General features: G+C 40.2%; 1 pseudogene; it reads right to left on the bottom strand.

Annotated features, from left to right (window-relative positions):
• Nucleotides 1-377: 377 nt before the first annotated feature.
• LOC102595810 (signal recognition particle subunit SRP72-like) overlaps nucleotides 378-12,501 on the bottom strand; it is a 66,577-nt pseudogene continuing 54,453 nt past the window's right edge.

Raw genomic sequence — 12,501 nt, forward strand, 5'->3', positions numbered from 1 at the left:
CATTTATATATATTTCTAGATCTGTGAACAAAATAGCTAATAATTTAGCTAGATACTCCATCTCTTTGTTGAAGGAAATCTCCTGGGAGAAGTTTTTCCCAAGTTGGATCATCCAGGATGCAAAAGATATGTTTAAGCTATGTATTCCGTTGATGCAATAATAAAAGGGGTTCTGTTTCGGAGAAGAAAAAAAAGTTACAAGTAGGCATAAAATACATATTTAATAATTTTTTATCATCAAAAGAAAACACAACTTTATAGTTCCACTTAGTGAAGAAAATTACATACAAATATGTTGTGAATTAAATACTTCTCTGGTTAATCGACTTCCTTCCACATAGGGAATAATATGTGTTCCGGGCAGACAGCAATAAGTATAAAGGCAGAAAAGAAATTAAAAACAGAGCTCATCCATCCACTGATGCCAAAATCCTAATAGTTTAGACCTAAGAGAACCCGATAAATGAGGCCTTCCCAAAAGTGATTAAAGTTAATTTCAGATGCCTGCCCTACAACAGAAATGCTAAATAAACATCTCCGAGTCTAACTCATGTTGTACAACAGAAATGCTAAATGAATCAGGCAAAAAGAATCCACGGAAAAATAACAAAGAAACATCAGTTATCTGTTGTTGGATTACTTCCTCGATTTCTTCCTGGAAGATTTGGATGAAGCCTTTGATTGCACTGCATTCTGAGAGGCTCCTTTTGGATTAGCTGGCTGGTTTGACTTCGTATCACTGCTACTGCTCGCCACCTCTTTAGCCACTGCACCTTGAGAATCTCTAATTTGAGCTGCTCTCGTATCCTCTCTCTTTGGTCTGTAACTAGACCTCTCCCTCTTGGGAAGCCACCTCTCTGGATCAGGTGGAGGTCCTGGATTAGCTGGGTCAAAGCCCTTTGGATATTTTGGCTTTCTCTTCCTCTTTTTCTTCGCCTTATCCTTACTCTTCGCTTCGTGTGTTTCAGTGGCACCAGCATTTGGACCTTTCTCGGCTTGCTTGGCACCAGAAGTTTTCTCCAAATTGTCGACGTCTATTGCTTTCAAACCAAGTAGTGGTTTTAACTGCTTCTCATAAGCTTCTGCTTTCTCAATGTCAGCATGGGCTGCAGTTTGGATTAATCCAACTAAAGCCTCAATACTTCCATGGCTTTTCACTAGCTGTTCATAAAGGCGTGCGGCCTCCTCTTTCCTTCCATGCCTGAGCTTGAAAGCAGCAGCCTCCTGCATGATGGTATTGAGCTTATTGTCTTCAGTCATGGCATTTGACCACCACTTGATTGCGGAATCAAACACAGTATCGGCACCATCAGTATCTCCAGCCTCTTGAGAGAAACAATGGTCGCAACAGTTGCAGGCTTGTGTTGAATGTCAGGTATTTTCGCCAAGGAATCAGCTGCAATCTGTGGATGGCCAGCAGCTGCAGCAACCTGAGCCCTTGCAAGCAGGATAACCTTGGATCTGTCAGGAAACTTATCTGCATACTGTCCAAGTATTTCTTCAGCTTTAGTAGCCTTGTTCTTTCTCACATGTACAGCAGCTTGAAGAAGTACAGGCATCAGGCTACCAGGGAACATCCCAGGTAGAGCGCCAACAAGTTCTCTAGCCTGTGACAAAAATAAACATTGGAAAAAGACGGGGACTAAACAGTAGCAGTTGGATGTCTATTAATGGGTCCCCTTGTTTCTAATGCATCAATTGTTCGAAGGAGAACCATTGCAAACCGATGTAAATCTTACAGATAATATAACTGAGCCATCTTATTAGAATGAAGTAGCAGCAGCACCCTATTCGTATATACTGCTTCCCTTTGCTTCTGTGAGAGCTTCAAGTCCAGTCCACCAGCAAGCTGAAACTTCTCTGGTTCATCATTTTTCTCTATTAGCTTATCAAGTTTCCTTAGGCCATCAGAGACATCTTTAGGACCCTTTAAAGCAATGAGATTATTTACAGCCACCGCAAGTGAAGACTCGTCGGCCAAATTTCTTTTGACAAGATCAGTATAAGATGCAACGGCCTCTTGGGTGTTCCCTAGAATCTGGAGTGAGAAAAAAAGACATTAATGCTGCTAGCACCGACAACGTCAGGCAGGATGGTGGATGAAGCACCAAAAAGGGAGGAAGAATCTTAAGAAGAATGAGGAATTGTTGTGTGAACCTACACAAAGCGAAGCATTAACATCCCACTCACCTTCGGCGACTAAGGCAAGTGATGATGAACGTGGGGAACAACCCGTAGACGTTATGCCTAGAATTGAGTGGGTTGTGGGGTTGACACGGCAAGGTAAGTTGTGGCGATTACAGATGCTTCAATGGGGTCGATTACAAGTTCAAGACTCTTGAGGACTTCACCTTTGACAAAAATGAAAACATCTGCAAAGAGTTGGAGGCACATAAGCATGCGGAATATGAGATGAAAAAATCATCTCTTCCTTGGATGTCGGCTCATGGATGCATTAAGCACAATTAAAACCATGGAGGCCGAGATGAAAGCACTCAAAGTGGGCATTGAAGTTGGAGGACCCTCGTCGTTCGACAGATATAGGGAGGCCAAGGTTGAGGCTCCCAAGCCACCTCAAAGGCGTCTGTGATGCGCAAGAGGTGGAGAATTTCTTATGGCATTTGGAGAACTACTTCAAGTGCAGCAGGGTGAAGAGCGACGAGAACAAGATCAACACTGTCGCGTTGTACCTCTCGGAGATGGCCATGCTTTGGTGGAGGCGTAAAGAGTCCGAGATACGGAAGGGGCTTTGCACCATCAACACTTAGGAGCTATTCCGGGAAGAGTTCAAGAAAGCATTCTTTCCTAACAACTTCATCTATGAGGCAAAGCGCAAATTTAGGGAGTTGAAGCAGACAAACAATATACGAGTATATGTGAAGGAGTTCACCACCCTCACGCTTCAGATTCCCAACCTCACGGATAAAGATATGTTGTTCCACTTCATGGATGGGCTGCGAAGTTGGGCCAAGATGGAGTTGGAGCACCAATAGGTTAGGACTATTGATGAAAGTCATCACGCAGGCCGAAGCTTTGACAGACTTTAAGCATGACAGAGGAAAATGAGCAGAGAAGAGAGGTAGTCATGACCAAGGTAGAGGAGACCATGGAAAAAGCAAAGAGAAACAACCACATCCCAAGAATCATGACACCTATAAGTCTGATGGGAAAAAGTTTGGACATTAGAGTGATGTTACAGGAAAACACACACTAAAAAGGGAAACAGTTGCTACTTATGCGGTGGGCTGCATGGCTATGCGAGACACCCTGAACTGAAGAATCTTAGTGCCATATTACAAGAATGGAAGGAGAAAGTTACACAAGAACCTAGGCAAGGTTTGGGCACGACGCAGTTGGGCATGATTGGTCTATGTGGAGCTATCACAAAGCAATCGGAGAATCCAAAAGAATATGGCGCACAATATATAGACATCATGATCAATGGAAGACTGGCTCGTGCTAAGGTCAACACAGGTGCAGAGGCTAACATCATTACCAAGAGCCAAGCAATAAAGTTGAGGTTGAGTTACAATCCAAGTAACACTCACCTCAAGACAGTCAATGCTCCACTGACTCCCTTGTGCTAAGTCACTCATGGAGTAAGCATCACGAAAGGCAAGTGTCAAGGTAAAACCAATTTTATTGTCGCTCTGTTAGATATCTTTGACATAATTCTTGGGCAAGAGTTTTTCCAGAAATGTCACACGATGACCAATCCTTACCTCCAACGACTCTTAGTCATGGAGCAAGAAGGATCATGTATGGTGCCCCTGATTAAGGTACTAAAGATAGAAGGACAAGCTCAACTATTGGCTATGCAGCTCATGACGGGACTTAAGAAAGAGGAGTCGACGCTCAAAGCCACCATTGCGAGAGTGACTAAAAACAATAGAGCTAGAGCATTTTTGCCACCACGTATAGAGAAAGTACTAGAAGAGAATAAGGATGTAATGTCTAAGGAGTTGCACAAGGGCATTGATCGAGTCAATATTCTATTGGTCGCGCATGTGATAAGACAAGATTCAACTGTTCATACAAGAACAATATGCCACGGTCGTCACAACAACAGGTGGGGAAGAGTGTCATGATCCGCCACCTCATCACACCACATAAGCGCCATGTGGCATAAAGTTGTCCATTTGGAAGCATAAGTATGCTAGCTTTTATGAGAAGATTCTAAAACGATGAAGAACTTCTTTGAAAGACTCTAGAATATCTAGGAAGAATTCTTGAAAAGCCTTAGAATATTCTACGCATGTAGAGAATTCTAGAGAAAATATGTAGGGACTTGTGTAACAATTATTATTTACATTTTAGCCCCTAAGTTAGTAGTATAAATAGAGAGGCATCCATTTGTAAATTAACTAAGCAAAAGAAAGCAATCTTCCAAAGCAATACAAAAGCCTTCTTATAAACTATCTTGTGTCTTTCTTCATTCTCTTAGCGATCTAGTATAAAAAGGCTTACTTGAGCTTGCAAGATCGTGAAAGATTTGTGAGCGAGTTGTCAAGTGTCGCACGGTGTTCTTAGTTGAAGTCTAAGGCTGTCACACTATGGCATAAAAGACTAGGACACACTTCTACTTCAGTCCTTAGTAAATTGTTTTCTACTAATGTCACTACTGTTAGAAATAAAATAGTAGATTGTGTAGTGTGCCCGTGTAGATTACCTTTCCAGTCTAGTAGCATAAAAAGTAGTAGTTGTTTTGAATTTTTTCATGTAGATCTTTGGGGTCCCAACAAGACTGATACATATGATGGGAACAAATATTTCTTGACAATTGTAGAAGATTTTTCAAGATATATGATGAGTCCACAATTTGGAATCATTTAGGGCTTTATTTTAATAGAATTAGTGTCCTCAAATGCATATTTTGTCTCAATAACTGATGTAAATCCTTAAGTTTCGGGTATTTGGAGTTTGAGGCAAAGCATGGACACTACTTGGCAAAAAGGAACAAAACGGCTGAAAAGATGAAAAAAAGAAGGCCTGAGGATCGCCTAATGCATTCAGCGAGTAGCCAAAAGGCCTTAACCTCGCCCAAAGTTCTGGTGTGCTAAGCCCTGAAGGAAAAGATCAAGTCGGCGATTAAAAGGATTAGTCGGCGTGTCGCCGAACAGTTCCGCGAAGCAGTACTATATCGCCCAATGATTCAGAACGCGAAGATGTTGAAGGCAAGAGCTGAACGGCGATGAAACAGACCAAAGGGCGGATCGCCGAGTGCATCGGCGATCCCGACTAACTGCGCCGAGTGATCCTTCGCAGCACATTTTTTGATAACTATAAATATTAGTTTGAATTTTTATTTTAGTATGCAATTTTAGATACAACATTTTATTTTCTAAGTTGTCAAGTAGGGAATATTTTTGCTTAGCTTTTGAAGATTTGAAGACTTTCAACTCCAAGAAATTGGAAGTGGGTGTTGAAGATTCTTCATCTTAGACTCGTTTAAAGTGAATATAAATCATACCCAGTTGATGTTACTTCGATTTGGTATCATTTTCTTCCTTTTCTCTATGTCTAGCTAAAACCCCAATTTTGGGGTGTGATTTTGTGAATATGGGTTAAATTTACTGTTGGGTGTTGCTTATTGTTGGTATATTTGTTGTTTAAATGTGATTTCGTTTAGTAGTTGTGTTTGAACTTAATGAGATTGTAGTTGCAAATATGATTTCATCTTAGTGTTTTTGGCTTGCTTGAGAGAGAGGTTTTAAAACTAATGACTACTAAATCGATAGCCGGTGGTTATTGGGTCGTCTTGGGTTCAGCTCGAGAGAGTGAATCCTAGTCCCTCTCCCACACTTTCAGCTCAAGAGAGAGAATGGACTAACGCGGAGGTTGTGCTTAAAAGTGACAACTCGGTGTTCGAGAGAAACCGAGTTGATTCGGGGTAAGTTGCTCGAGAGAGAATTTACCCCCACTAAAGTCTAGCCTAGTTACAAATATTCAGCGATATACTATCAATAGCATTTACCCGAAAGTGTCTTTTATCCCATATTCCTATCATATCCCAAGAATCCCGTCTCCCTATCTCGTTTCCTTATATTTTTGTCGCTTTTGTTGATTAGTTAATACAAACCCCCCTTGATAATTGACATTAGTGTCACCCCTTAAATTTATTATGTTTGTATTCGATAATGTTTATAGCTATGATTGATTAGAACTTGATTTTACTTTTCTATTAATTCTCGAAACCACTCCCTATGGGAACGATCCCAACCCTTGGTTGGGTTATATCACTACACGCGATCGTTGGCACTTGAACCGAAGTAGTGTCCTGATACGTGAAGTCAATATACATGGTTGTTTCTTGTATATCCCTTGAATACTTTATGAATTATACCAAAAATTAGTTTGGAAAATTAGTAAAAAATAATTAAGACTGATAATGGTACTAAGTTCATCAACACAATATGCGATCAATTATTTAAACAATTAGCAATTGTTCATCAGACAACATGGTTTACACTCCTCAACAGAATGATGTGGCTGAAAGGAAACATAGACATATTCTTGAAGTGACTAGGGCCATTAGATTACAAGCTGATATACCTACTAAATTTTGGGGGCACTGTGTACGGGCTGTAGCTTATTTGATAAATAGGCTTCCTACATCAGCTATAAATGGTAAATCGCCATTTGCCAAATTCTATGAAAAAGGATCCATTTCTTACTCATTTGAAAGTACTAGGTTGTTTATGCTTTTGCTGATATGCCTAATCAACATGATAGGCTATTATCTAGGTCTAGCATATCTGTCCATATGGGTTATTCTGAATTACAAAAAGGATACATTTTGTATGATTTAATTGATAAAGTATTCTTTGTACTATTCAATGAAACAGTGTACCCATTCTTCAATGAAAAAGCTACATCAGTTCCTGTCTTTAAAGACTGAGACTCATTCAGTTTTGGATTACTCAACTCAATGGTCTAGCATTCCTGTTAGTTCACAACAACCTAGTAAATATACAAGCACCGAGGAAGGGTCTAGGATAACAAATGATATAACCAGAGAGGAAGATCAACACAATCATTTGATAGTTGATTTGAATGGTGAACCATTACAGTTACCTATACAACAACCTCCTGAGAACAATCAACCAGAAAGGAGATCCACTAGAGGCAGTAAGCCACCTATTTGGATGAAAGAATTTGTATCTCTCAACATCCATCAGGATTAAAGCAATGGTCTCCAACAATACATGAGTTATGATGAAATATCAAACAAGTATAGTACTTATATAACTGCACTCTCCAACTGTGTAGAACCAAAGTCTCTCAACATCCGAAAGTCTCTTTTTTATTTGAATATACAGAAGAGTCCACGGTCAGTGAACCCACCCTTGAACCCAAGCCTTGTGAAAAATATTCTAAGGCAAGGGTCTAAGGAAAGGTTCAAGGACGGTGGAAGAGTTTATGGTCAGTGAACCCATCCTTGAACCCAAGCCTTGTGAAAAATATTCTAAGGCAAGAGTCTAAGGAAGGGTTCAAAGAAGGTGAAAGAGTCCACGGTCAGTGAACCAATCCTTGAACCCAAGCCTTGCGAAAAATATTCCAAGGCAAGGGTCTAAGGAAGGATTCAAGGACCGTGGAAGAGTCCACGGTCAGTGAACCCATCCTTGAACCCAAGCCTTGTGCAAGGCAAGGATCTAAGGAAGGGTTCAAGTAAGGTGGAAGAGTCCACGGTCAGAGAACCCATCCTTGTAAAAAATATTATTCTAAGGTAATACTTCATTGACACATTCAAGGAAGGTAGAATGGTCCACGGACGGTAGACCCGTCTGTAGAGATTGATTTAGAAAAATAAAACTTGTTAGTGAAGTCTAAAATAATCCTAGACCCTACATAAGTCTTTTAAACCTAAAATTTAACCATTCCAAATCATTCTTTAAATTTTCCTAAATCTCTCCAAGTTCTTTCCCCAAATATTTCTCTCTCTAAAAGAAGAAAAAGAAGTCAAGCTAGGGTTTTCAAGACCAAGTCTCCTAATCCTCCATCGATAGCAAGTTTTTGGCATCAAGGTATGATAGTTTTCATCCATGGATTTCTTTCATTCATGGAGTTCCCAAATTCTCCTATTTTCAAAGTTACAAATCCCCAATTGAGCTAGGGTTTTCTTCAATTGCAATGAGTTCTCTTCAATGTTGATTTAAATGATTGAATAATAATCTATTATGCATGAATTGATGAAATACTATGATTTTTATGATGATTCTCCATGAACCCATGTAAATCTGATGTTTTCCAATTATGATGATATGATGTGGGTCTTGAACTATGAAAGGTGAATTATGGAATTCTGCATGTTCTTATGGAATTGATGAGACATGAAGTAGATTTCTTTGAGAGTAAAAGCGTATATGTTGTTGTTGTGGTTAATTATTGTGAAAGGATTGCTCACATAGCTAACTTGTGCATGAATGTGAAAGGTTTTCTCACACGAAAGATTCTAAGGTTGAAAGGTCTTCTTCACCTAAAATGAATCAAAGATAAGGAGCTATTCTAATGACACCTAGCTTGGATTGGTTACTTCATTGTACCTTACCATTGGATGACATATGACTTAGCTTGGATTGGTAAGATGCCATGCCCTTCCGTGGATAATAAAGACAAGTTAAGAAAATAACTATTCCATGGAATTTACGCTTAGCACCGAGAGGATATTAAGATGGGAGCTCTCTCGTTAGTAGAGGCCGAGTTTCTAGAAGCTATCTCTCTATCCTATACCTATGTGCCCCCATAGGATGATTGTCATAGATAGACATTAGCTAGAGGATCCACATAAGCTAGAAGTTGATGGTCTTACCTTGGCAAGTAGTACACCCATTTTTGGTGTGGGGTAGACACCAGATTCCGTGTTGTTAGCTCACATGGTCTTATATGTCGGTTAAAGGTAAATCTCCCACAATAATGAACTAAGGTTACTTCAAAAAGAATCTCACATGTGACTTAAGATGATGTCTATTTGCATTGATCATGTTTTATGACTTATGGTTTCTATCTCTCAAGATTTATGTTTTAGCTTGATCATTGCTTACTTATAAAAATGTCCTGTTTTAGCATGTTTAAATGTTTTTTGCATAACTATCATACTTGGTACATTATTTTGTACTAACGCATACTCTTGCCTACATTTCCCCAAATGCAGGGTCTGACAGTCAAGGTTCTCAGTTTCGTGGTAAGAAGTTGATTTGAGAGATTTTGAGCTTTGGTGAGTCCTCATGCTTCGAGGACAAATTTTCATTGTTTCAATTTTCTTTCTTACTTTAAGTTTTGGACATGATGTATAGGCTAGGCCCAATTTGATTCTTATGTACTAGATGACTAATGAGACAAGTGTTTAGACTTCCGCTTTACTTTTATAAAACTCTTGAACTTGAAATGTTGTTTTTTACCTCTCTTCATTCCATTTCTTATGTTATGGATGCTAAGTGGCTTGTATGGGGCCTTTCGGGGTCCTATACGCCATGTTATTCCTAGGGGGTACCTTGGGTCGTGACAAACTTGGTAATCTGAGCATAAGGTTTAGAAAGGTCCTAGGAAGTCTCATAAGCCACGTCAAGTATAGTCTTGTTCATGAGTGTGAAGCATGCCACATTTATCAATGAGAGGCTATAAGATGATTAGGAAACTCCAGTTCTTTGATTACTCTAAAGTCATGTGGTAGAGTGTAACTCTATATGTCTTTCTCCTAATCCCTATATGGCTCTTTTCGGGACATGGCCCCTCGAAGAGTTTACGTTAGAAGGAAAGCGAATGAGAAGCTCCTCCTCAAGTTTTGGTCGACCCTTTGGCCGAGCAAGTGACTAGTGCGGAGTTTAGGGCTGCTTTTTAAGTGTTGGCTCAAGCCATGACGGCTTAAGCCAATAGGGAGGTTGTGGGCCCCGTGAACCCAAATGTGGGTACGACGACATCTAGAGTGAGGGACTTTACTAGAATGAATCCCCAGGAGTATCATGGGACCAAGGTTGAGGAAGATCCTCAAGAGTTTATTGATGAAGTGTATAAGGCGGCGATGATCATGGAAGTGACACTGGTGGAAAAGGTGGAATTGGCCAAGGTTCCTCCAATGCTCCTTCTAAGTTCAACAAAAATAGGGTGTCTAACCCTAAGCCTCAAGGAGGGAATGGTAGTGGATCATCATTGCCTATGTCTACTTGTGCTAGGTGTGGGAAGAAGCACGAGGGTAAGTGCCTAGCCGGCACGGATGCTTGCTTCGGTTGTGGTAAAAGTGGTCATAAGATGAGGGACTGCCCAATGCTTACGGCTAAAAGAAAAGTGGGCAAGCAAGCTCCACCTAGTGGTTCGGGTTCAAATGCTCCCAAGCAAAACCGATTCTATGCACTCCACACTCGTGGTGAACAAGAGGGTTCTCCCGATGTGGTTACCGATATGTTGAAAGTCTTCCTGCTTGAAGTTTATGCTTTACTTTACCCTGGTGCTACCTTGTCTTTTGTGACGCCATATGTGGCGATGAGGTTTGATACCCTTTTCTATCTCTACTCTTGTTGGTGATTCTAATGTGGCTAAGAGGGTCTATAGAAAGTGTCCCATCTCCTTGTCTCATAGAATTACTTTTGTTGACTTGGTAGAGCTAGATATGCTAGGTTTTGATGTCATCCTTGGTATGGATTGACTGCACTCATGTTATGTTTCTGTTGATTGTAGAACTCGTGTAGTCAAGTTTCAGTTCCCGAATGAGCATGTCCTAGAATGGAAAGGGGGAAATTCTATGCCTTAGGGTCAGTTTGTTTCTTGTCTTAAAACTAGAAAGAGGATTTCTCAGGGTTGCATTTACCATCTAGTTAGGATAAGGGATGTAGATTCTCAAAACACCTACTCTTGAGTCAGTCCCCATTGTTAACGAGTTTCCGAAAATGTTCCCAGATTATCTATCCGGTATTCCTCCCAAAAGGGAAATAAACTTCGGTATTGATGGAATAGGATGAAGAAAGATACTGCAGAATTTGTGGCTAAGTGTCCCAATTGTCAACAAGTGAAACTTGAACATCAAAAGTCGGGAGGTTTATCTCAAGATATTAGTATCCCTACTTGGAAGGGGGAAGATTTGAACATGGACTTCATTGTTGGTTTGCCTCACACCTGGCGACAACATGACTCAATTTGGGCTATTGTTGATCGGATGACGAAATCGCCTCATTTTATCCACGTCAGGGTTTTTTTTTCGGCGGAGGACAACGCCAAGTTATATTTGAAGGAAATGGTAAGGTTGCATAGAGTGCCCTATCTCCAATCGTGGTACCCAATTCACTTCTCAATTTTGGAAATCTTTCCAAAAGGGTCTTGGTACTCGTGTTAAGCTTAGTACGGCCTTTCACCCACAAACCGATAGGCAAGCGGAGCGTACTATCTAAACCTTCAAAGATATGTTGAGAGAATGTGTAATTGACTTCAAGGGTAATTGGGATGATCACTTACCTTTGATGGAGTTTGCATACAACAATAGCTATCACTCAAGCATTGGTATGGCTCCATTTGAGGCCCTATATGGTGGGTGTAGATCTCCAATAGGTTGGTTTGAGGTGGGTGAAGTTGCCCTTATAGGTCTCGAGTTGGTACATGAGGCTATGGAGAAAGTTCGACTTATTAGAGAGAGGTTGAAAACAGCTCAAAGTCGACAAAAGTCCTATGCCGATGTGAGAAGAAAAGATCTTGAGTTTGAGGTAAATGATTGGGTCTACTTGAAAATTTCACCCATGAAGGGTGTAATGAGATTTGGGAAGAAATGGAAGCTTAGTCCCCATTATGTGGGCCCATATCAGATTTTGAGACAAATTGGCAAGGTTACTTATGAACTTGAATTGCCTAGTGAGTTGGCATTCGTGCATTGTCTCCTTGTTGAAGAAGTGTGTTGGAGATCCGACATCTATAGTCCCCTTAGAAGATTTGGGAGTTGAGGAGAATCTTTATACGAGGAAATTCTGATTGAGATTTTAGACCGGCAAGTTAAAAAGTTGAGAAATAAAGAAATTGCATTAGTGAAAGTTATTTGGAGGAATCAGTTAGTTGAGGGTGCTACTTGGTAGGCCGAGGCCGATATGATATCCTGATATCCTCATCTCTTTCCCCCCATCCCTACTTTAGCATGAGGTATTTAGTCCATCATGGTTTACTCCTTTGGTGTCATGTAAGGCTGGCAAACGGACATGACCGATTTTATCGGAACCGGTCCTCGTTACCGGATTTCCTTACCGGAACCGGGTCTTACCGGAACCGGTTTTACCAGAAATTTCCAAAGGTTCCGTCCGATCCCTTAGTTACCGGATTGGAACCGGTTTGGACCGGACCGGAACCGGTTCTTACCGGATCATTGTGTACCGATAATTTTTTTTATTTTTTTATTAACTTTAATTATTATATAATATTATATTATTAATTAATAAAATTATATTATTAAAAAACTTCAATTTAAAACTTCAAACTTTAAAGTTACTTTAAAGTTTCAATTGAATTTAAGTTTAAACTTTAAACTTTAAA

This window comes from Solanum tuberosum, unplaced genomic scaffold (genome assembly GCF_000226075.1).
Source record: "Solanum tuberosum cultivar DM 1-3 516 R44 unplaced genomic scaffold, SolTub_3.0 scf00015, whole genome shotgun sequence".
NCBI classification, from domain to species: Eukaryota; Viridiplantae; Streptophyta; class Magnoliopsida; order Solanales; family Solanaceae; genus Solanum; species Solanum tuberosum.